Source organism: Leptodactylus fuscus, chromosome 6 (assembly GCF_031893055.1).
Source record: "Leptodactylus fuscus isolate aLepFus1 chromosome 6, aLepFus1.hap2, whole genome shotgun sequence".
NCBI lineage: Eukaryota > Metazoa > Chordata > Amphibia > Anura > Leptodactylidae > Leptodactylus > Leptodactylus fuscus.
The window spans coordinates 70391571-70414237 of record NC_134270.1 but is presented as its reverse complement, the minus strand read 5'-3'; the positions used below and the strand labels follow the sequence as shown (position 1 = coordinate 70414237).

General features: G+C 42.8%; 1 non-coding gene across 1 annotated transcript; it reads left to right on the top strand.

Moving 5' to 3' along the window:
- The first annotated feature begins 21880 nt into the window (after positions 1–21880).
- LOC142210993 (U6 spliceosomal RNA) lies at positions 21881–21987 on the top strand. Its single transcript, XR_012717096.1, has one exon. It is a non-coding gene; the product is annotated as a U6 spliceosomal RNA (small nuclear RNA).
- Positions 21988–22667: the final 680 nt, after the last annotated feature.

Here is a 22667-nt window from a genome sequence, read left to right as displayed (position 1 = left end):
ACGTCTACCAACGCCAGTGCTGCAACGTTTCCAACTCGTAGCTGGGGTCAATCTAACAGCGGAGGAGGAGGCGGTGGCGGAGGAGGAGGCGGTGGCGGAGGAGGAGGCGGTAGAGGAGGAGGAGGAGGGGGGTGTTCTTCTCGTGTCCCTGCCAGGAATGTTAGGCGGGGAGACGAGGTACACCGGGCCAGTTTGGGAAGCAGTCCCAGCCTCAACTACATTCACCCAGTGTGCCGTCAGTGAAATGTAGCGTCCCTGTCCGCATGCACTTGTCCACGCGTCGGTGGTCAAGTGGACCTTTGTGCAAAGCGCGGAACTAAGGGCCCGCCTGATGTTGAGTGACACGTGCTGGTGCAAGGCGGGGACGGCACACCGGGAGAAGTAGTGACGGCTAGGGACGGCATAGCGAGGTGCCGCAGTTGCCATCAGGTCCAGGAAGGCGGGAGTTTCAACAAGCCGGAACGCCAACATCTCCTGGGCCAGCAGTTTAGCGATGTTGGCGTTCAAGGCTTGCGCGTGTGGGTGGTTAGCAGTGTATTTCTGCCGCCGCTCCAATGTCTGAGAGATGGTGGGTTGTTGTAAAGAAACGCCTGATGGTGCCTTTGATGGTGCAGGAGAAGGAGATAAGACAGGACCAGGGGAGGATGAGGTAGAAGTCAACAAAGTGGCGGAGGCAGATGAAGTGGTGTCCTGGCTCGTCCTCTGGAGTGCATCGCCAGCACAGTCAGCAGTGGCAGTGGCAGAGGCAGAGGCAGTGGCAGAGGCAGTGGCAGTGGCGTGAACGGCAGGCGGCCTTTGTCCTGCCGTTGCTGCCTGCCACTGATTCCAGTGCTTGGATTCCAAATGACGGCGCATTGAAGTGGTGGACAGGTTGCTCTTCTCAGAGCCCCTAATCAATTTCGAGAGGCAAATTGTGCAGACAACACTATATCTGTCCTCGGCGCATTCCTTGAAAAAACTCCACACCTTCGAGAAACGTGCCCTCGAGGTGGGAGTTTTTCGGGGCTGGGTACGAACTGGAACATCTTGGGAGATTCCGGGTGTGGCCTGGCTTCGCCTAAGCTGCTGACCTCTGCCTCTGCCTCTAGCTACCCTTTTTGGTGCTGCACCTGCCTCAACATCCACACTACTTTCCCCGCTTGACATCCCCCCTGTCCAGGTCGGGTCAGTGTCCTCATCATCCACCACTTCCTCTTCCAACTCCTGTCTCATCTCCTCCTCCCGCACAATGCGCCGGTCAACTGGATGCCCTGACGGCAACTGCGTCACATCATCGTCGATGAGGGTGGGTTGCTGGTCATCCACCACCAAATCGAACGGAGATGGAGGAGACTCTAGTGTTTGAGCATCTGGACACAGATGCTCCTCTGTTAGGTTCGTGGAATCGTGACGTGGAGAGGCAGGTTGAGGGACAATGAAAGGAGCGGAGAACAGCTCTGGGGAGCAGGGACAGTTTGGGTTATTGTTCTGTAAAGCTTCGGAATTTTGGGAGGAAGGAAGACAAGACTGTTGGGTAATAGGAGGAGAGGAGGCAGAGTCTGACTGGCTGCTGGACAATGTGCTGTAAGCGTTCTCTGACAGCCATTGCAAGACCTGTTCCTGGTTCTCGGGCCTACTAAGGTTTGTACCCTGCAGTTTAGTTAATGTGGCAAGCAACCCTGGCACTGTGGAGTGGCGCAATGCTTGCTGCCCCACAGGAGTAGGCACGGGACGCCCTGTGGCTTCACTGCTACCTTGCTCCCCAGAACCATTCCCCCGACCTCGCCCACGGCCTCGTCCACGTCCCTTTCCGGGAGCCTTGCGCATTTTGAATTCCTAGTTAGAAATTGGCACTGTATACCAGTAGTAAAAATTGTGGGTGCACGTAACCCCAATATATTCTTTGAATTACCAGTCAGAAACTGGCACTATATGGCAGTAGCAAGAAATGAGGGTATTTGTATTCCCAATATATTCTTTGAATTCCCAGTCAGACACTGGCACTATATGGCAGTAGCAAGAAATGAGGGTATTTGTATTCCCAATATATTCTTTGAATTCCCAGTCAGACAATGGCACTGTATACCAGTAGTAAAAATTGTGGGTGCACGTAACCACAATATATTCTTTGAATTACCAGTCAGAAACTGGCACTATATGGCAGTAGCAAGAAATGAGGGTATTTGTATTCCCAATATATTCTTTGAATTCCCAGTCAGACAATGGCACTGTATACCAGTAGTAAAAATTGTGGGTGCACGTAACCACAATATATTCTTTGAATTACCAGTCAGAAACTGGCACTATATGGCAGTAGCAAGAAATGAGGGTATTTGTATTCCCAATATATTCTTTGAATTCCCAGTCAGACAATGGCACTGTATACCAGTAGTAAAAATTGTGGGTGCACGTAACCCCAATATATTCTTTGAATTCCCAGTCAGACACTGGCACTATATGGCAGTAGCAAGAAATGAGGGTATTTGTATTCCCAATATATTCTTTGAATTCCCAGTCAGACAATGGCACTGTATACCAGTAGTAAAAATTGTGGGTGCACGTAACCCCAATATATTCTTTGAATTACCAGTCAGAAACTGGCACTATATGGCAGTAGCAAGAAATGAGGGTATTTATAACCCCAATATATTCTTTGAATTCCCAGTCAGACAATGGCACTGTATACCAGTAGTAAAAATTGTGGGTGCACGTAACCCCAATATATTCTTTGAATTCCCAGTCAGACACTGGCACTATATGGCAGTAGCAAGAAATGAGGGTATTTGTATTCCCAATATACTCTTTGAATTCCCAGTCAGACAATGGCACTGTATACCAGTAGTAAAAATTGTGGGTGCACGTAACCCCAATATATTCTTTGAATTACCAGTCAGAAACTGGCACTATATGGCAGTAGCAAGAAATGAGGGTATTTATAACCCCAATATATTCTTTGAATTCCCAGTCAGACAATGGCACTGTATACCAGTAGTAAAAATTGTGGGTGCACGTAACCCCAATATATTCTTTGAATTCCCAGTCAGACACTGGCACTATATGGCAGTAGCAAGAAATGAGGGTATTTGTATTCCCAATATATTCTTTGAATTCCCAGTCAGACAATGGCACTGTATACCAGTAGTAAAAATTGTGGGTGCACGTAACCACAATATATTCTTTGAATTACCAGTCAGAAACTGGCACTATATGGCAGTAGCAAGAAATGAGGGTATTTGTATTCCCAATATATTCTTTGAATTCCCAGTCAGACAATGGCACTGTATACCAGTAGTAAAAATTGTGGGTGCACGTAACCACAATATATTCTTTGAATTACCAGTCAGAAACTGGCACTATATGGCAGTAGCAAGAAATGAGGGTATTTATAACCCCAATATATTCTTTGAATTCCCAGTCAGACAATGGCACTGTATACCAGTAGTAAAAATTGTGGGTGCACGTAACCCCAATATATTCTTTGAATTACCAGTCAGACACTGGCACTATATGGCAGTAGCAAGAAATGAGGGTATTTATAACCCCAATATATTCTTTGAATTCCCAGTCAGACAATGGCACTGTATACCAGTAGTAAAAATTGTGGGTGCACGTAACCCCAATATATTCTTTGAATTCCCAGTCAGACACTGGCACTATATGGCAGTAGCAAGAAATGAGGGTATTTGTATTCCCAATATATTCTTTGAATTCCCAGTCAGACAATGGCACTGTATACCAGTAGTAAAAATTGTGGGTGCACGTAACCCCAATATATTCTTTGAATTCCCAGTCAGACACTGGCACTATATGGCAGTAGCAAGAAATGAGGGTATTTGTATTCCCAATATATTCTTTGAATTCCCAGTCAGACAATGGCACTGTATACCAGTAGTAAAAATTGTGGGTGCACGTAACCCCAATATATTCTTTGAATTCCCAGTCAGACACTGGCACTATATGGCAGTAGCAAGAAATGAGGGTATTTGTATTCCCAATATATTCTTTGAATTCCCAGTCAGACAATGGCACTGTATACCAGTAGTAAAAATTGTGGGTGCACGTAACCCCAATATATTCTTTGAATTCCCAGTCAGACACTGGCACTATATGGCAGTAGCAAGAAATGAGGGTATTTGTATTCCCAATATATTCTTTGAATTCCCAGTCAGACAATGGCACTGTATACCAGTAGTAAAAATTGTGGGTGCACGTAACCCCAATATATTCTTTGAATTCCCAGTCAGACACTGGCACTATATGGCAGTAGCAAGAAATGAGGGTATTTGTATTCCCAATATATTCTTTGAATTCCCAGTCAGACAATGGCACTGTATACCAGTAGTAAAAATTGTGGGTGCACGTAACCCCAATATATTCTTTGAATTCCCAGTCAGACACTGGCACTATATGGCAGTAGCAAGAAATGAGGGTATTTGTATTCCCAATATATTCTTTGAATTCCCAGTCAGACAATGGCACTGTATACCAGTAGTAAAAATTGTGGGTGTATATAGCCCCAATTCTATTGCTAGGGGACTTGCAGGGTATTTCTGGGGTGAAGGTGGGGGGGCACACCGTTGGAACGGGTATCGGGGCATATATCGGGTATACGGGAATACACTGACAGTGTATTCCATTCAGGATCCTGGGAAAGCTGGGTTGCGGCGATTGAGCCCGTCAGTGCCACGTTACACTGACAAGCTTCTCCCTGGAATTTAGCTCTTACAAGAGCTGTTGTGGTTGTCTTCTCCTTCCTATCCTAGCCTGTCCCTGCCTACCCAGAATCTAAGCCCTAGCTAGCTGGACGGAAACCTCCGTCCTCGGTGAATTGCAAGCTCAGAATGACGCGAACCTGGGCGGCGCTGTTCTTTTAAATTAGAGGTCACATGTTTTCGGCAGCCAATGGGTTTTGCCTACTTTTTTCAACGTCACCGGTGTCGTAGTTCCTGTCCCACCTACCCTGCGCTGTTATTGGAGCAAAAAAGGCGCCAGGGAAGGTGGGAGGGGAATCGAGTAATGGCGCACTTTACCACGCGGTGTTCGATTCGATTCGAACATGCCGAACAGCCTAATATCCGATCGAACATGAGTTCGATAGAACACTGTTCGCTCATCTCTACTCTTTACAAAACAATTCAAGGATAATAGTGGTTCATGGGTGGTGAACTCCACAAAACTACCATTATGGGGGCTCTTCCTGTGTCATGTACCCATGGGGATAATAGGGTTTAGCCCCAGGGGTACATGTACCACAGGTTGAGAACCACTGCTCTAGAGCAAGTTGATGTGTCACAATATTTAGACAAAAGAAGAATACCTTGTGGCATTCACCACTTCAAAATGGTTACTTTATAGAAAACCTCATTAAAACAATACCAAAGACAGAGATATGTAACATGGATGAGCAACAGCCATTTCATATGTATCAACACTTCTTCCTAGTCCTACTCAAATCTTTCTTACAGTCTTTTTTGTGAAAGACTGTCAGTCATGTTAAAGGGATTCTATCATTAAAAAAACGTTTTAAACTAAAAGCACATAGGAATAGCCTTATTCATCTCTTACCTTTATCTTGAAGGTCCACGCACTGCCATTTTTTAAATTTTTCTTCATTCTTCATTGTGCTCAGAGAGCACGGGGCGCGTTCCCCCCATGCTCTCTGAGCACAGCATTGTCATCCAATCCAGCACTGCTTTTCTTCTGTTCCGTCAACCATTCTCCTCTAATATACTGTAGACATATGTAGCAATAAAACAAAAAATAGTTAAGCTGATGTAGAAACAGCCATTCTAGAAACACATAGCAAGTACTGATAATCCACTAGACATCTTTGATCAAGATAGCAATTCAAAGGAGGTTCTGCAGCTGCAAACCAAAGAGAATATCTTTGCTCACAAAAATCTCCATGCTAGAGAACATTGGAAAACCATGCCATGTATGTGTCAGGATTTGAACTTGTGTCCTGATGCCTTGTTTTGTGTTGCCTTGCTCGCTAAGCTATTCAGCTGGTTGATTATGTTTCTATTAGACTATTGTATTGAACCTAATTGTGAGGCTCATCATCTGTTTCTAATGATGATAACCCGGCATGAGTTAACCCTGATTGGACTGCATATATATATATATATATATATATATATATATATATATGTATGTGACCCCGACACTTCCTGCTTGTGGGGGGTATTGTGTTTAGTCAACAGAATACAGGCTGGAGATATTCTTCAGTTCCTTGGAACTTATCCTTTGCTGGCCGCAAGCTCTCTATAGCTTCACTTCAGCTCCTGAGATACGACAGACTATTACCCTGGTCTTTAGGTACCTGCTTCTGGACTGCAACTGCAGACCCCGCGGGCTATCCATGTGCTGTCAACAGCCTCCTCTGCCTTACCTGACTACTGGACTCTTGTCACATTCCTAGTGGTAGGGGAGCAGGAGTCCAGTAGTCAGGTAAGGCAGAAGAGGCTGGGGACAGCACATAGATAGCCAGCAGGGGCTGCAGTTGCAGTCCAGAAGCAGGTATGTAAAGACCACGCAAGCAAAGAGATGCAGAGCAAGGCACTAGGACACAGGTTCAAATCCTGATAGCATGAGACCATGACAGTACTGTCAGTAACCGACTGCGACACCCCAAGTATGAAGAGTGTTATTAAAGAGCCTACCTCCCAGCTGCAGTCAGGCTGTGTAGTCAACATCAGGCTAAACAAATATCTATCTGCACACAGAACTGAATGGTCCTGAAGTCTTCTTTCTTTTTAGTTGCTATGACTCCTAGTATCTTTTTCGATCTGCTATGAGCTTCTATGTGTTCCTTCTTGCAATATATTACTGTATTATCTATGCTGCTGTAACACACTGAATTTCCCCATGGATGGACTATTAAAGGATTATCTTATCTTATCAACACAAACACAGATTTCACGCAAAAGAGTGATTGTTTCCCATTATTCACTTGTCCCTATTTCCATTAGGCGTTTGACAAGTCTATACAGTTCAGACACATGTATCTATCTATTTTTGACTTTGACTATATTTGATTTAGAACTTTATTGTCTAATTATCAATATGTATATGGAAATAAATATTCCAAATACATCTTGATAAATAGACAACGAAATTCACATAATAGAAACCACATTGCTTGTACAGTCTAAGACGTTCAAAGTTTTGAAATCTTGGACCAATGCCACAGAGCTCCATAACAGAACACATGGTATAAAGATTACCATCTATCATCACCCTTATCAAGACAAATCTATTTTTTACCATTCATCCCTGATGACATAAGGCTGTTCTGTCTTCCTGGTCTCCCTCCCTTCAGATGTGTGTGTTAATGTGCTGTCCACAGTGCACTATGCTTTTTATAGCAGACATCTGAGCTCACAGTCCTGGGTTCCAAAGACATCAGAATGTATCAACTTACAATTTAGGGTGGTGACTATGGAAAACTTCACCACTCTTACACTAATGGTATGTAAGTATACTAGCTTTAGTTAGATGTGATTTTAAGCACAGTAACAATAATTACAGTGAAAATTCAAGATGTCATGAGGCCTGATCACTCTGATCTAAGAACCCCCACCACCACCTCGATCAGGGAAAGTTCCAGTAAGATCATCCAGCTAATACTTGTTAGTAGTTCTCCAATGTGACTCATAGAGGTTTGGCTTTTATGAAATAGCTAATGTGTTCCAAAGACACCACAAGCATTAGGATAAACTTGGAAGGGTTTCTTTTTTATTCCTTTGGTATCGATAGCCACCACAGTGCCTAATTTTAAAAAGCCTGGAGCTTATCTAAGTGTTGTAAAGCATACTGGAAATGCTGCGAATATATCACAGGTTACTTCTGATGCTTGTTTACAATATTCACTTATATACTTCTATTTCCCATGGAGGTCTAACATTCCCAAAGATACTTGTCAATAATGTGGGATGCTAGCAAAGATTTTTCTTGGTCTCACAGAAATTGATTTGGATTTCTCTATCAACTTACATTTAATATTGACATTTCAACCTGAAAGTGTTTAGCTCTTTTAGGCCGGGGCCCCACGGGCAGGAAACGCCGCGATTTTGCCGCGGCGGAAACGATGCGGGAAAAATCGCGGCGCTGTACAGTACATACAAAGTGGATGGGATTCATGCGAATCCCATGCCCACTTTGCGGAAAAAATCGCAGCGCGGACACACTGCAATTTCCAAAGCCGTTGCCGTTTTGAAAATCGCAGCATGTCAATTATATCTATGGAAATGCCGGTGGTTTTCCCATAGATATAATTATAACAGAAAGTCTGCGGAGGAAAACTCTGTGAAATTTCTGTTCGAAACGCTGCGGGAAGAACTGCAATGCGTTCACGCCACGGTTGCTCCCGCTGCGGTTCCGGCTCATGGGGCCTTAGCCTTAGGCTATGTTCACAGCTGAAAAGGAAGAGGAATTCCTATTCATTTTCCCCCGCCTGCATTTTTGCCTGTGGTCAGCTGCAACCAGATGGTGATACAGTGCATTGGCTTTCCGTTGGGGATTAGGCCCAGATGAATGGTCCTAATCAGCAAAGGGGGTCTCGAGCTGTGGACTCTCTGGCTGAATCAGCCGCAGAATCCGCGGCAAGATCGAATAGGATGCTGTTTTTTTCCAAGTCCTGCTGCGATCTCTGCCTCTCTTTGAAAACAATGAGAGGTGGGTTTCAGGTAGAATCTGCCCCAGATTCGGGGGCGAAATCCACCCCCAAATCTGCAGCAAATTCCACCATGTGAACATACCCTTAAGCCGAGTTCAAATATTTTTGAGCCAAAGCTAGGGGTGGATTTAGCATGAGGGAAAAGCTTAAAGGGGTAATTCAGTTTCTAACATTAACGGTCTATCATTAGGATAGACCATTAATGTTAGTATATTAGATATATTGTTGTCCGACACCTGGGACCTCTGCAGATCACAGATATACATACTGCAAACTCATCTGCTTAGTCTCCTTACAAACAGTAGCACTGAGTCTAGGTATTGCAGCGCTGTCCCATATTTATATTTCCCATTTTTTTTCAAGGCTCAGTTTCTTCAAACCTGCAACAAAGTCTGCAACAAAAAAAGCATATTGTCCACAGTGTGTGGCCTTAAGGAGCCTTCACATGGAGTTTATGCTCCGCTCATTCTTAATGTAAACTTGTTCAGAGTGAGCGGCATAAAAAACAGATCCCATTGACTTCAGTGGGTGCCGGCATACGCGTGCTACCCATTGAAATCATAGGGAGGCTTTTTTACCTATTGCTTTCAATGCGATACGCACGTATGCCGGCACCCATTCAATGGGATCTGTTTTTTATACCGCTCACTCTGAACAAGTTTATGTTCAGAATGAGTGGAGCATAAATGCCGTGTGGAGGCTGCCTTAGCATTAGGCCGGTTGCAGATGATCAAGGAAATGGGGATGTACCCTGTGTGCTGCCTCTGCATGGGTCATGCATCCCCGGCTCCTTTCATTAAATGAATAGGAGCCACGGAAGCAAGGGATGCAAAATAGGATAGAAATAGGACTTGTTCTATGTTTTGTGATCCGGAGTGTCAGCCCACACACACTGGACTGTGAAATTCATGGTCGTGTGTTCGCGCCCATAGAAAAGAATAGATTAATGTGCTATCGGTGAAATACAGGAATAGCACACTGACCCACACCATGGTCATCTCCAACTGGCCTTAAACATCTTTTCCTGCCTTGGGAGAGTCAATAATTAGTTTTTTTTCAGGTCCAGAGTCTGCTGCATAGAGAAACCCACCCATACTTGTTGAGTGTGACCCAAGCTCCCAGAGATCAGACAAATTTGCCATATTTTTTTGTTTAATTTCTTTACAATTGAATCAGAAAATAAATAATAATGTATATTAAAGGTTGGACATGAGCCTGTACACAATGAAGTCAAATTCCTCTATTCCAATTTTCTTTAATGTACATGTTAAATGAATGATCTACTTTATAAGAAAGTGACATTCTTGGTCATGTGCTATGGTCGATATTGCAGCTAAGCCTCTATGACATGTATACAGTGGTTTAGAAGACAACACTCAGGGTAACATAGGGATCTCTATTAACAGAAACAAAATGAGGAATCAGGACAAAATCCATAGCAACTTTCTTCTCAAATAACAAAGCAGACATGAAAGCTCCGGAGAAAAGTCAGTTGTCAAATTAATGCTTTACATATCTGGACAATCCCTCTGTCATCACAGGTTTTTAATGTAGCAACTTGAGCGCAGCATCAAATACATTACACTGCATCCTGTACACTAAGTTCATGGTCACACTAGTGTCGCCTATTCTGGTCTGTCAAAGGACTTTTGGATGGCTGTAATAGCAGTTACTAACTGGGCCTGCCAGGCCTCGTGTCCTTGTTTCCATTGTGATAAAACTAAAATTATTATGTAAAGATTGAGAGTCCTCAGTAGTTGATACCTTTTTTAATGGCTAACAAAAAATGATGACAGATTGCAAGATTTCGAGTCTTAAAACGCCCACTCTGCAAATATATATAAAAAATTTTTTTAAAATAAGTAATCAAAGCAAAGTGATTCCCCAAAATGGTATAACTAAAAAGTACACCCAGCCCTGCAAAAAAAGACGCCCTATGTATTCCCGTATACGGAAGTATAAAAAAGTTATGGGGGTTAGAATATGGTGATTTTTAGAAAAAAAAAATTTTGGCGCAGTTTTGGGTTTTTGTTAAGGGGTTAAAATATAAATAAAACCATATAAATTTGGTATCCTCAGAATCATACCGAAACATAGAATACAACTGACATCTCATTTCGGCTGCACAGTGAACGCCGTAAAAACTAAGCCCGCAGTCATGCACTTTTTCTTCAAATCCACCCCATTCTGATTTTTTTTTTCCAGTTTACCAGTATATTGTACAGAGTAAGTAACAGTACTATCATGAAGAAAAATTTGTCCCGTAAACATGAAGACCTTAATTGGCTATAAGAGCGAAAAAATAAAAAAGTTAGGGGCTTTGGAAGGGGGGAAGTCAAAAATGGAAAATGAAAATCGGAAAATGCCTGCAGTGGGATGGGGTAAACTGACAGTTAAAGAAATGCATGAACTTCACTGGTCTATTTTTTTTTTTTGACCCAACCCAATCATCTGTTTTGGGCCTTCACATGGATGAAAATTAATTTTGGTAATTTTGACATTAAAAACAGACCCTTTCATTTGTATTGAACTGTCCATGAAAACGGACAAAAATAGAATATACTGGTGACGTTCCATTTTGGGAAGCAGTGAAACAGAACGTCACTGGATTATCAGTAAGTGCCCCTGGGACAGTCACATAACCGCCCCAGGGATATGGGTAATTATACATTTTTTTTAACTATAAGTAAAATAGAAGTTAGGCAGGGGGAGGAAATTAGTTTAGAGAAATATTTGTATTTTATCCCGGACAACCCCTTTAGGTACCTAACTGGAGTCAATGCCACTTCTTCCACAACAGAATCATATCTTTTTTTTTTTCCTCATATGCATCACATTACCGTATATACTCGAGTATAAGCTAAATTTTTCAGCACATTTTTTGTGCTGAAAAAGCCCCCCTCGGCTTATACTGAAGTCAGCAAAAAAAATAAATATTTTTTTTTAGGTTGGTGGTGGTGGTGGTGGGGGTCTATGACCAGCCGTAACATTAATGTATAGAATCTCCCATAAAATAGAGGGGGGGGGGGGGGGAGAAGCTTTAAAAAAAATTAAAGTTCGAAATCCCTCCTTTCCCTAGAATACATACAAAAGTAGAAAATGACTGTGAAACACATACACATTAGGTATCCCTGTGTCTGAAAGTGCCCGGTCTACTGAATATAGGGGATCTGCAGATACGCTATATTCAGCCAGGCTGAATTCCAAGTGGGGGAAAAAAAACAATCCTCAGGGTAGGGGCAGACAGACAACCAAAACACCCCCTCCCCTTCCCCAGCACCCAGCAACTACTGCACCCAAAAACTCCGACCATTTTAATTTTTGAAATTTTCCAGTAGCTGCTGCATTTCCCCCCTAGGCTTATACTTGAGTCAAAAAGTTTTCCCAGTTTTTTGTGGTAAAATTAGGGGCCTCGGCTTATATTCGGGTCGGCTTATACTCGAGTATATATGGTAAGTCTATAGATCTGTGAATAAAATGAATTTACACAGCAGATTTTTTGCAAAATTTTCTGAAAGTGTCATTCATTAAAAGGATCTTGCAGAGACAATGTCTGCAGATGAATGGAACATGTGTTTTTGAAGCATATCTTTCATATGTGAATTCACCCTTAGGATAAGGTCCCATGTTGCAGAAAACCTAATTTTTTGTTGCAGATTTTGCTGTGTTTTTTTTTTTTTTTTTTTCAAAGCCAGGAGTGGTTTTAACGGTATTGTTTCTTCTATACTTCCTATTCCTTTTCAATCCACTTTTGACTAAAAAAAACACTGCAAAATCTGCAACAAAAAGCTGCTTTCCCACAACCTGGGGCCTTAGTCTCATAGATTATTCATTGCAGGCCAGGAGCTTCACTTTACACCTGTGCATAAATCAGTAAATGACTTTTACTTCCCCTGGTGTAAACTGTGTAGAAAGAAATCTGAGAAAGAACTAACATTTGACTTTGCCTAGGGTTTAAAGGCACTACAGTAAATAGTCCACATGCTAGACAGACATTTGTAGTCATTCTGATTTATCATTTACACCATATGGACACAGAAAGCAGAGTCTTGAATTGTGCTTTTTGAAGTGACCAAGCTGTATGCCTGTCAAATGCTCTAATAAATTAACTGAATAGTAAATATTTAGCACAATATAATTTAATGGACTTCATATACTGGATATAGCTAGAGATAAGAAATACAGTTCCATTCAAAAGTTTGGACACATCTTTTGAATTTCTACACTGTAGATTTCTATTGGAGACATAAAAGCCATGAATAAACATGTGAAATTAAAGAGTCTGCAAAATATGTTAACAAACCAGAATATGCTTTATTTTTTTAGATTATTCAAAGTAACCCCCTTTTTCTTTGATGAAAGCTTGCAAGCTCTTGACATTATCTCGTTTTCCAAAAGCCTTGAAAAAGTTCCCAAAGGTGTTGAGTTTTTTTGGTCTGCTTTTCTTTACCATGTGGTCCTACTCACCAAGATCATATCAACTGGGTGTTACGTCCTCACCTGTTCGTACTTGTGCGCCGACCTCTGGCCGCATTGTACGGCACAGGAGGCATGTCCACTCATGATTACCTGCTCCTGGACGCTTGTCATTCTCTGTTGGCCAGGGTGGGTTCTGGACTTCCTATAAACAGGTCCTCTGCCCACATGTGGTTGCTGGCTATTGTGCCTCTGACTTTGCTAAGCGATTTCCCTTGCTTTTGTATTGTATTACTGACCTCTTCTTTTTTGTTTTTTTTACTTTTCTTTTGGATTGCGATTTGGTACTGTTTATCTCTCTGGTTTGACCTTGGCTTGCTGACTCCTCTTCTGTGTTTTGTTGTTTATCCTGTTCTGTGTATCACTTGCTTTGTAGGAAGAGATTGTCACCTAGGGTAGCTGAGGCAAGTAAGTAGGGACAGGGGCGGGGTTGCGTTTAGGACTCACTGTCTCTGTCATTCTCTTCCACTTAGGTTTCAGCAGCAAGTACTGGGGAATTGCAAAACAGGCAATTCCCTAACACTGGGTTTAGGTTGTATGAGCGTCAAGACCATGTCATCAGATATACTGTCTACCAATAAGTATTTGGAGAACTGTGGTAGAATAGAAAAACAACATTTATTCATATTCAATAGTTGGTAGAACTCAGCAGATGTGAGGCCTGATACCTCATCTGATTCCAGACATCCTCCCTATTTAGGATTTTTGGGACCTGCTTCTCCACGTCCCGTTAGCGGATTTCTATGACGGAGAAGGACTACCCACGCCTGAAACGGTTGCAGACTTAGCAGCTCTTTCCCAGCATAAAGGATTGCTTACTTTTTTGCATTTCTCCCACTATGCGAACTGCAGACGACAATTTGAGAGTCTCTTTGATTGGAAACGAAGCCCTACTTACCTTGAACAGCTCCACTTTCAGGCAGATTCTTCCAAATTCAAGATGTCTCTTCTTCTGAACAAGGTTGTCCGCCCTCCGTCTGTGGCAAAGCCATTTTTCCTCATTAGTTGGGAGAAGGATCTTGAGTTGACGCTAACCCCTGAACAGCTTAAAATTGTAATGGACAGATCTTGTGGAACCTGACCGTGTGTCCAAATACAAGAGACGCATTACAAGCTCCTCACACGCTGGTACCGTTCACCAGCGTGGTTAAAAGCTCATAAATTGATTGATTCTGCAGTCTGCTGGAGATGCGAAAGAGACACGGGCACACTGCTACACATTTGGTGGACTTGCTCAAATATTCGATCGTTTTGGGAGGAGGTAGAAGTCAAGATAAGATCCTTAGGTTTTCAGGACTTTAGAATTACACCTGCCCTTATTATCCTCTTCCTCCCGATCCCAAACATACCAGCTAAGTCGCAACGCTTGATTTATCACCTGCTCTCAGCTGCAAAGGCACTAATACCCCCCTTGTGGAAGCAGACTGAGTCCCCCTCTCTCTCTCACTGGCTCGCCAAAGTGGATCAAATGGCTAAATTTGAAGAACTCTTGAGCTGGTCCCAAAGAAACAGGAAGTCATACCTTTCTCTCTGGTCGCCATGGCTCGACAACAGATGACTACGCCACACCAGATCCTAAACACCCGCAGCCATCCATTCTTCTTAGTCACTCTAACATTCCTTTCTTCCTCTTTCTTTCTTTCTCTCTCTCTTCTTCTTTCTTTCTTTCTTTCTTTCTTTCTTTCTTTCTTTCTTTCTTTCTTTCTTCTCTCCTCCTTTCTCTCTTCTCTTGTCTATGTTTTTTGTGGTGTCCTCATATGTGTAATTTCCCCCCCCTCCCTTGTCCTTCTTCCTACCCTACCCCTTACTCTCCCTACCCCTTACTCCACCCCCCCTCTTCCCTTCTCCCCCCCCTCCCTCCCTCTACCTATTCACCTACCCTTCCCCGCTATCCCCCCCTTACCATCCTTTCAAAACCAAAAAATGTGTAAAAATTGTTTATTGACATTTACGATGTTGTTCGCTTTGACGTTGGGATCATGTATCTCCGCACCATCTTGCTTTCTGGAGCTGCGTCTCCACTGAAACTAGCTGTATTACTGCTTTTGTTTCTTTTATGCCATTATGTCAATAAACTTAAAATTAAAAAAAAAAAAAAAAAAGAACTCAGCAGATGTGCTTCCTTATGGATGGTATTGATCAACACAATACTCCCGGATCATTGTTGAAACTCCTGGTGTATGTGAGCCATCGGTTGGGAGTAGTTTCTCTGGCCAGCACTTGTCGGTCTCTGTCTCCAAGTTTCGGGGGTCTGCTGACTCGGAGCACATTCCAACAATCACCGTTCACCTTCCACTTCGTAATTACATAGGCCACTGTTGATTTTGGTTAATTCAGTTCGCATGCTATGTCTCTTAAGGATCGACCGTTTCTGTGGTACCCCACAATTACCACTATCTCGAAATCGGACAACTCTGTACTTAGTGGTTTCTTGCATGCGACTAATGCCAATGCACTAATATCAGTTCTGTTTCCTATTTAATGTCAAAAGGCGTGACACCGCAGATATCTTCATTTGTATGGTTGTCCAAATACTTATTGGTAGACAGTGTCAAACATCCCTCTTCTGTGTGGTCAAATAGCTAACATAGCCCTGTTGAAAAACAAAAATTCGTCCCACTAACAGAAAATCAGATGGGATAGAATGATAATAAATTGTGCCTTAATTTTTGAAAAAAATCACCAACAGTGCCGCCAGCAAAGCATCCCCACTCTATCAGACCTCCAACTCTATGGTTCACAGTGGAAGCCACATAAGTAGAAACCATCTGCACACCTTTTCTGCTTCTCACAAAAACATGGCCATGTAAACCAAAAATCTCAAGATTTTTAGCTGATCAAACCAAAGTGCACATTTTTTTCTGGTCTAATGTCCATTCCTTGTGTTCTTGGCCCAAGCAATTCTCCTCATTAATGGTTTCTTTGCAGCAATTCAACCATAAAGGCCTGACTCTTGCAGTCTCAACTGAACAGTTGATGTTGAAATGTGTCTAGTACTTGATCGTTGTGAAGCATTTATGTTGTCCCTAAACTGAGGTACTGTTAATGTATTGTTTCTGAGGTTGGTAACTTATCCTCTGCAGCAGGGTTAGATCCTGGTCTTCCTTTACTGGGGCTGTCCTTGGAGAGACAGTTTCATCATAGTGTTTTACAGATTTCATGACTGCAGGTGAGGATATCATCAAAGTTTTTGAAATTTTCCAGATCAACTGACTTTCATGTATAAAGGTAATAATGGACTTCTGCTTACTAGTTGAGTGGTTCTTGCTGTAATGAGGATAAGAGCAGTTACTAAATAGATTCACTGACTACTCAATGTCTAGTACTTTTCTTTATACAAAATTCACTGAAGGGAGAGTAATCCCAAAAACAAGTACCAAAAATAAAAATAAAACTTCACCTTTATTTTTTTGCAGATAAAAAACAACAAAAAAGGTAAAAACACATCTCCGGCAGACCAGGCAATGGAAGCGCCAGATAATTACTGGGTGTGCACTAATCTTTGTGCCACATCCCCTCGGAGGATAGGAAAAGTATGGGCGAGTAAATGTGGTATAAATTCATCTATTCAGCCCTTTCACTAAGAAATCCTACCTCCCTAAAATATACAAAGTATGTCCGGAGTATATTGGAACTGAATTCACACTAGTATCAACCTCCAAAACCCAATATTATAGTACAAATAGTGGGAGTATCCACTTCCTCCCTGAGGATACTGGCCTAAACGCCACACCAACAGGAAGGGATAGCGGAAAAACTACACCACTGGGTATGGAGGATTCAGTCCATAGCTCCCAGACATACATATAACTACTGCAACTTTTTCCCTACGCGTTTCGTCTCATACGAGACTCCTCAGGGGTATATAGTATGTCAATTTGTTGCAAAAAAGTGGCATAAGCCACACGATAGTGCAAGTGTCTGGCGGTACGATGCACTGACCGCCGGCAGGACCGCTCCACAGACAGCGGTGAAGTGCCCTGTTACTGCCGGTCTTTTTATATCAGTAACCACGCCCCCCGATATACTGCTCAGCCAATCTGGCATCGCCTATCATGACACACCAATAGCTCCATATGTTAATAGAGTACACACCCCCTCCTTGAATGGCTACATACTGACAGGTACCTCCCTCCTTTTCTCTTGCCATATTACATCGCGGCATTGTCCGCAAACAATTGTCCAGCAGTTATCTTGTATCAATCGTCCTCATCTTGAATGATAAAAATTCATTCGATGCACATGTAATGCTACAGATATTATCGTAATCCTCCCAAAATATATTGATAGAGGACTACACATAAACATGTTTACACAGGATGACATCACACGCATGCGCCAAAACTTAGTCTAGAGCCAAGATTGTATAACAAATGACTTAACATGCATGCACGGGACTTTATTACGGAACCATTAGGTAAGTCGGCTCGTAATGGCGGAGGTATTGCATCCAAGCCTGTCACCATTCCCAATCCTTATCATGGGGGTGTATAAGCGAGACTTGGTGAGTTATGCAGTCGGGGACTATACACGTATACTGAAAATACCGAGACAAGGGATATATTCACCAGGTATTTGCATGCTTACAATACAGCATTACTGAGTATCAAAAAGTAAATCGCAGTACGGAGCGGACAAAGAGGTATAACCCAATGTATCAATATGTGTGACATCTAGTTTACCCAACACAAAACAAATGTATCGAGATACCAATAAAGAAGGCTACAAAGAAGAAACGGAGCAATCGTTTAGAGGTATTACAGCCAAAATAGGGAAAAGAAATGGACAACTATATAGGTAAGTCAAAACAACCCCCCATATTTTTAAATAAAACAAGAAAAGTCCATTTGTTCATTCAGTCCCTTAGGGGATACTGTATCCAATCTATATATCCATTGTGTCTCTTTTTGTAAAATGAGACGGTCCCAATCCCCTCCCCGCCTTGGTGGTCTAATCACCTCGATCACCTGGACCTTTAGACCTGTCACCAAACCTGCGTGACAGGTATTAAAGTGACGTGCTACTGGTGTGTCCCTTTCATTAAGCACATCACATACATGGTCTCTCACTCTCCTTCTTAGCTGTCTAATAGTTTTTCCTACATATACCATTGGACATGGACAGCTAAGGAGGTAGACGACCCCCATGGTCGCACAGGTGGCAAAATCCCTACAAAAAAATGTTTTACCTGTTTGTATATTCCCAAACTCCTTATTCCTATCAATGAATGGACATGCTGTGCACCTCCCACAGCTATGTGTGCCACCCCTCCTACCACCGGAGAGCCAGGTCTCCCCTCTAGGAATTTCAGGAAGTAGGCTATGGACCAGCCTGTCCTTGAGGTTTCGACCTCGTCGAAATGTTACATCGGGTTTGTCACCCAACAAGTCACCTATTTCAGCATCAGCTTTAAGGATGCCCCAATATTTTTGTAGCAGGGATCGTATCTCCTTATGACAAGAATCAAAAGTGCCAATCACCCTGCAACTTTCTGACCCTTGTATACGTGGTTTTGGGACCAGGAGTGTTTTCCGTTCTGTCTTTTGTGCTTTTCTAAATGCTCCCTGAATCACTGGTCGTGGGAATCCTCGCTCCTCAAACCTCTGTGACAATTCCCTTGATTCTCGAATGAATTCCGAATCTGAGGAGCAATTACGCCTTGCCCTCAAAAATTGTCCTACAGGGATCCCTCTTTTAAGGGGGGTTGGATGAGAGCTCCCCCAATTTAGAAGGCTATTCGTTGCAGTAGGCTTACGAAAGACAGTTGTGGCTATCTTCCCATCCTGCATTTTTTCCAACCTAAGGTCCAGAAAGGTTATAGAGTGAAAATCAAACTCCGCCGTAAATCTCAACCCTAGTGTATTGATATTAAGTTGGCTAACGAACCGTTCAAACTGTTCTTTAGACCCCTTCCACAAAATCAACACGTCGTCGATGTAACGACACCAGAGGTCAATATGTTCAGTCCACCAACTGTCATCGTCCGAGAAAACCACGGTTTCCTCCCACCAGCCGAGGAAGAGATTGGCGTACGTGGGAGCCACAGGGCTCCCCATCGCCGTCCCCCTCAGCTGGTGGAAGGTCCGCCCCTCAAACAAAAAAATATTTCTCTCAAGGACGAAAGCCAGCAACTTCATAACCAATTCGTTATGAGGTTGTAGCTGAACCCTTCTGGACCTGAGATAATGCCATACTGCCTCATATCCCTTTGCATGTGGGATCGAGGAATATAATGCCTCGACATCCAGACTGGCAAACGCACTCCCTTCCTCCATCACCACACCATCCAATTTCTTTGGACTTTTCTTGTTTTATTTAAAAATATGGGGGGTTGTTTTGACTTACCTATATAGTTGTCCATTTCTTTTCCCTATTTTGGCTGTAATACCTCTAAACGATTGCTCCGTTTCTTCTTTGTAGCCTTCTTTATTGGTATCTCGATACATTTGTTTTGTGTTGGGTAAACTAGATGTCACACATATTGATACATTGGGTTATACCTCTTTGTCCGCTCCGTACTGCGATTTACTTTTTGATACTCAGTAATGCTGTATTGTAAGCATGCAAATACCTGGTGAATATATCCCTTGTCTCGGTATTTTCAGTATACGTGTATAGTCCCCGACTGCATAACTCACCAAGTCTCGCTTATACACCCCCATGATAAGGATTGGGAATGGTGACAGGCTTGGATGCAATACCTCCGCCATTACGAGTCGACTTACCTAATGGTTCCGTAATAAAGTCCCGTGCATGCATGTTAAGTCATTTGTTATACAATCTTGGCTCTAGACTAAGTTTTGGCGCATGCGTGTGATGTCATCCTGTGTAAACATGTTTATGTGTAGTCCTCTATCAATATATTTTGGGAGGATTACGATAATATCTGTAGCATTACATGTGCATCGAATGAATTTTTATCATTCAAGATGAGGACGATTGATACAAGATAACTGCTGGACAATTGTTTGCGGACAATGCCGCGATGTAATATGGCAAGAGAAAAGGAGGGAGGTACCTGTCAGTATGTAGCCATTCAAGGAGGGGGTGTGTACTCTATTAACATATGGAGCTATTGGTGTGTCATGATAGGCGATGCCAGATTGGCTGAGCAGTATATCGGGGGGCGTGGTTACTGATATAAAAAGACCGGCAGTAACAGGGCACTTCACCGCTGTCTGTGGAGCGGTCCTGCCGGCGGTCAGTGCATCGTACCGCCAGACACTTGCACTATCGTGTGGCTTATGCCACTTTTTTGCAACAAATTGACATACTATATACCCCTGAGGAGTCTCGTATGAGACGAAACGCGTAGGGAAAAAGTTGCAGTAGTTATATGTATGTCTGGGAGCTATGGACTGAATCCTCCATACCCAGTGGTGTAGTTTTTCCGCTATCCCTTCCTGTTGGTGTGGCGTTTAGGCCAGTATCCTCAGGGAGGAAGTGGATACTCCCACTATTTGTACTATAATATTGGGTTTTGGAGGTTGATACTAGTGTGAATTCAGTTCCAATATACTCCGGACATACTTTGTATATTTTAGGGAGGTAGGATTTCTTAGTGAAAGGGCTGAATAGATGAATTTATACCACATTTACTCGCCCATACTTTTCCTATCCTCCGAGGGGATGTGGCACAAAGATTAGTGCACACCCAGTAATTATCTGGCGCTTCCATTGCCTGGTCTGCCGGAGATGTGTTTTTACCTTTTTTGTTGTTTTTTATCTGCAAAAAAATAAAGGTGAAGTTTTATTTTTATTTTTGGTACTTGTTTTTGGGATTACTCTCCCTTCAGTGAATTCAGTTACTAAATAGGGCTACATGGACTTGTATACAATCCAATCTCTGCAGAACATAAATGGTGATCTCAAACACATTATGAAGGCAAGAAATTCCACAAATTAACTCTCATACCTGTTCATTATCCAACTATTTGTTTTTATTAATAGAGCTGTTGAGAATGGCCATAAATATAAAAAAAAAACTTTACTCACTTGTCTCCAGGCCTCCATTTCCAAAAGAATCAGGTATATTCATCCACTTACAGGTCCCTTGGCTTTTTGTGCCAGTTCGTTGCTGCAGTCAATCACAGTTCACAGCAGTCACCTCTTCACAAACAGCACATCACAGCAATCACATGCCATTTTTGAAGAGCTTACTTCTGAGGCTTGCGATTGGCTGTAGTTGTAACCCAGCACAAACGGGGGCACCAGCTGGGAAACCTGTGTACAGAAGACCGGACATTCCTGTAAATGGAGAAAAAGTTAATTTTTTTTCCTTATGGCCCCTTTAGAAACCCTGTTAATGATAAAAAATGAGTTGGACAACCATTAGCAAACTATTCCAACTGACTACTGTAGCGGTATAATAAATACTTGGTAGTAGGTAGGTGAGGGGCCCTGTAGATAGCTTTCCTATTTGGGCTCTGGAGGAGTTTTAAGTTTAGTTCCATTCTTCCCGCTTTTTTCTTTTGCTCCTCCCACACCTTTGTTGTTCCCAGCATCCTCTGGGACTGGCAAAGTGTTTTGCATATTCTCTTGTCGCAATCTTCAATGCCTTTGCGTCTTTGTATTTCTCCTCTTACAGATTTCAGAAAGAAAACCCTGGAATGTTGGAGAGAATGAGCCTCATGATCCACTGTAGATTCCTGGGATTAAGATTCCTATATACGGGCCTCTCTCTCTCCATAATTTACAAGGGCTAATTTCAGAGGACCATATATAGCAAGGGATGAAGACCAAGGAGTTGTGCTTGCTTCGGCAGCACATATACTAAAATTGGAACGATACAGAGAAGATTAGCATGGCCCCTGCGCAAGGATGACACGCAAATTCGTGAAGCGTTCCATATTTTGACGCAATTCTTACATGAACTCGGGAGGAATAGCAGTAGTCTCCAGTCAGCCAAACGCGTCTTGGTCTGACGACACACATATGTTATGACCCACATCACATCCCCCTAAAGCAACACCGACCCCGCAAGCTGCTACACGACCCAAACCACCTACGCAAATGGAGACCCCAGATGGCATCCCCTAAGCTAATGCACATACCAGACTCCCTGAATGAAGGCAGACCCTACACCCCCTAAGCTAAAAGGCGGCCCGGAGCCAACCCCCAAGAAATACTGACCCTAGACCAGATCCCCTAAATAAACCCAACCTCCTAAGGTAAAACAAAGCCCAGACTAGACCCCCTCCTTGTATACAGATCCCCTAAATACCTACCCAGACAAGACCATCCCCTATATTGATAAAGTTCCCAGATCTGACCCCCCTAAATAAATAGCTTGATATGAGAAGACAGCGGTATTCTAAATACTTGGTAGTAGGTAGGTGAGGGGCCCTGTAGATAGCTTTCCTATTTGGGTTCTGGAGGAGTTTTAAGTTTAGTTCCATTCTTCCCGCTTTTTTCTTTTGCTCCTCCCACACCTTTGTTGTTCCCAGCATCCTCTGGGACTGGCAAAGTGTTTTGCATATTCTCTTGTCGCAATCTTCAATGCCTTTGCGTCTTTGTATTTCTCCTCTTACAGATT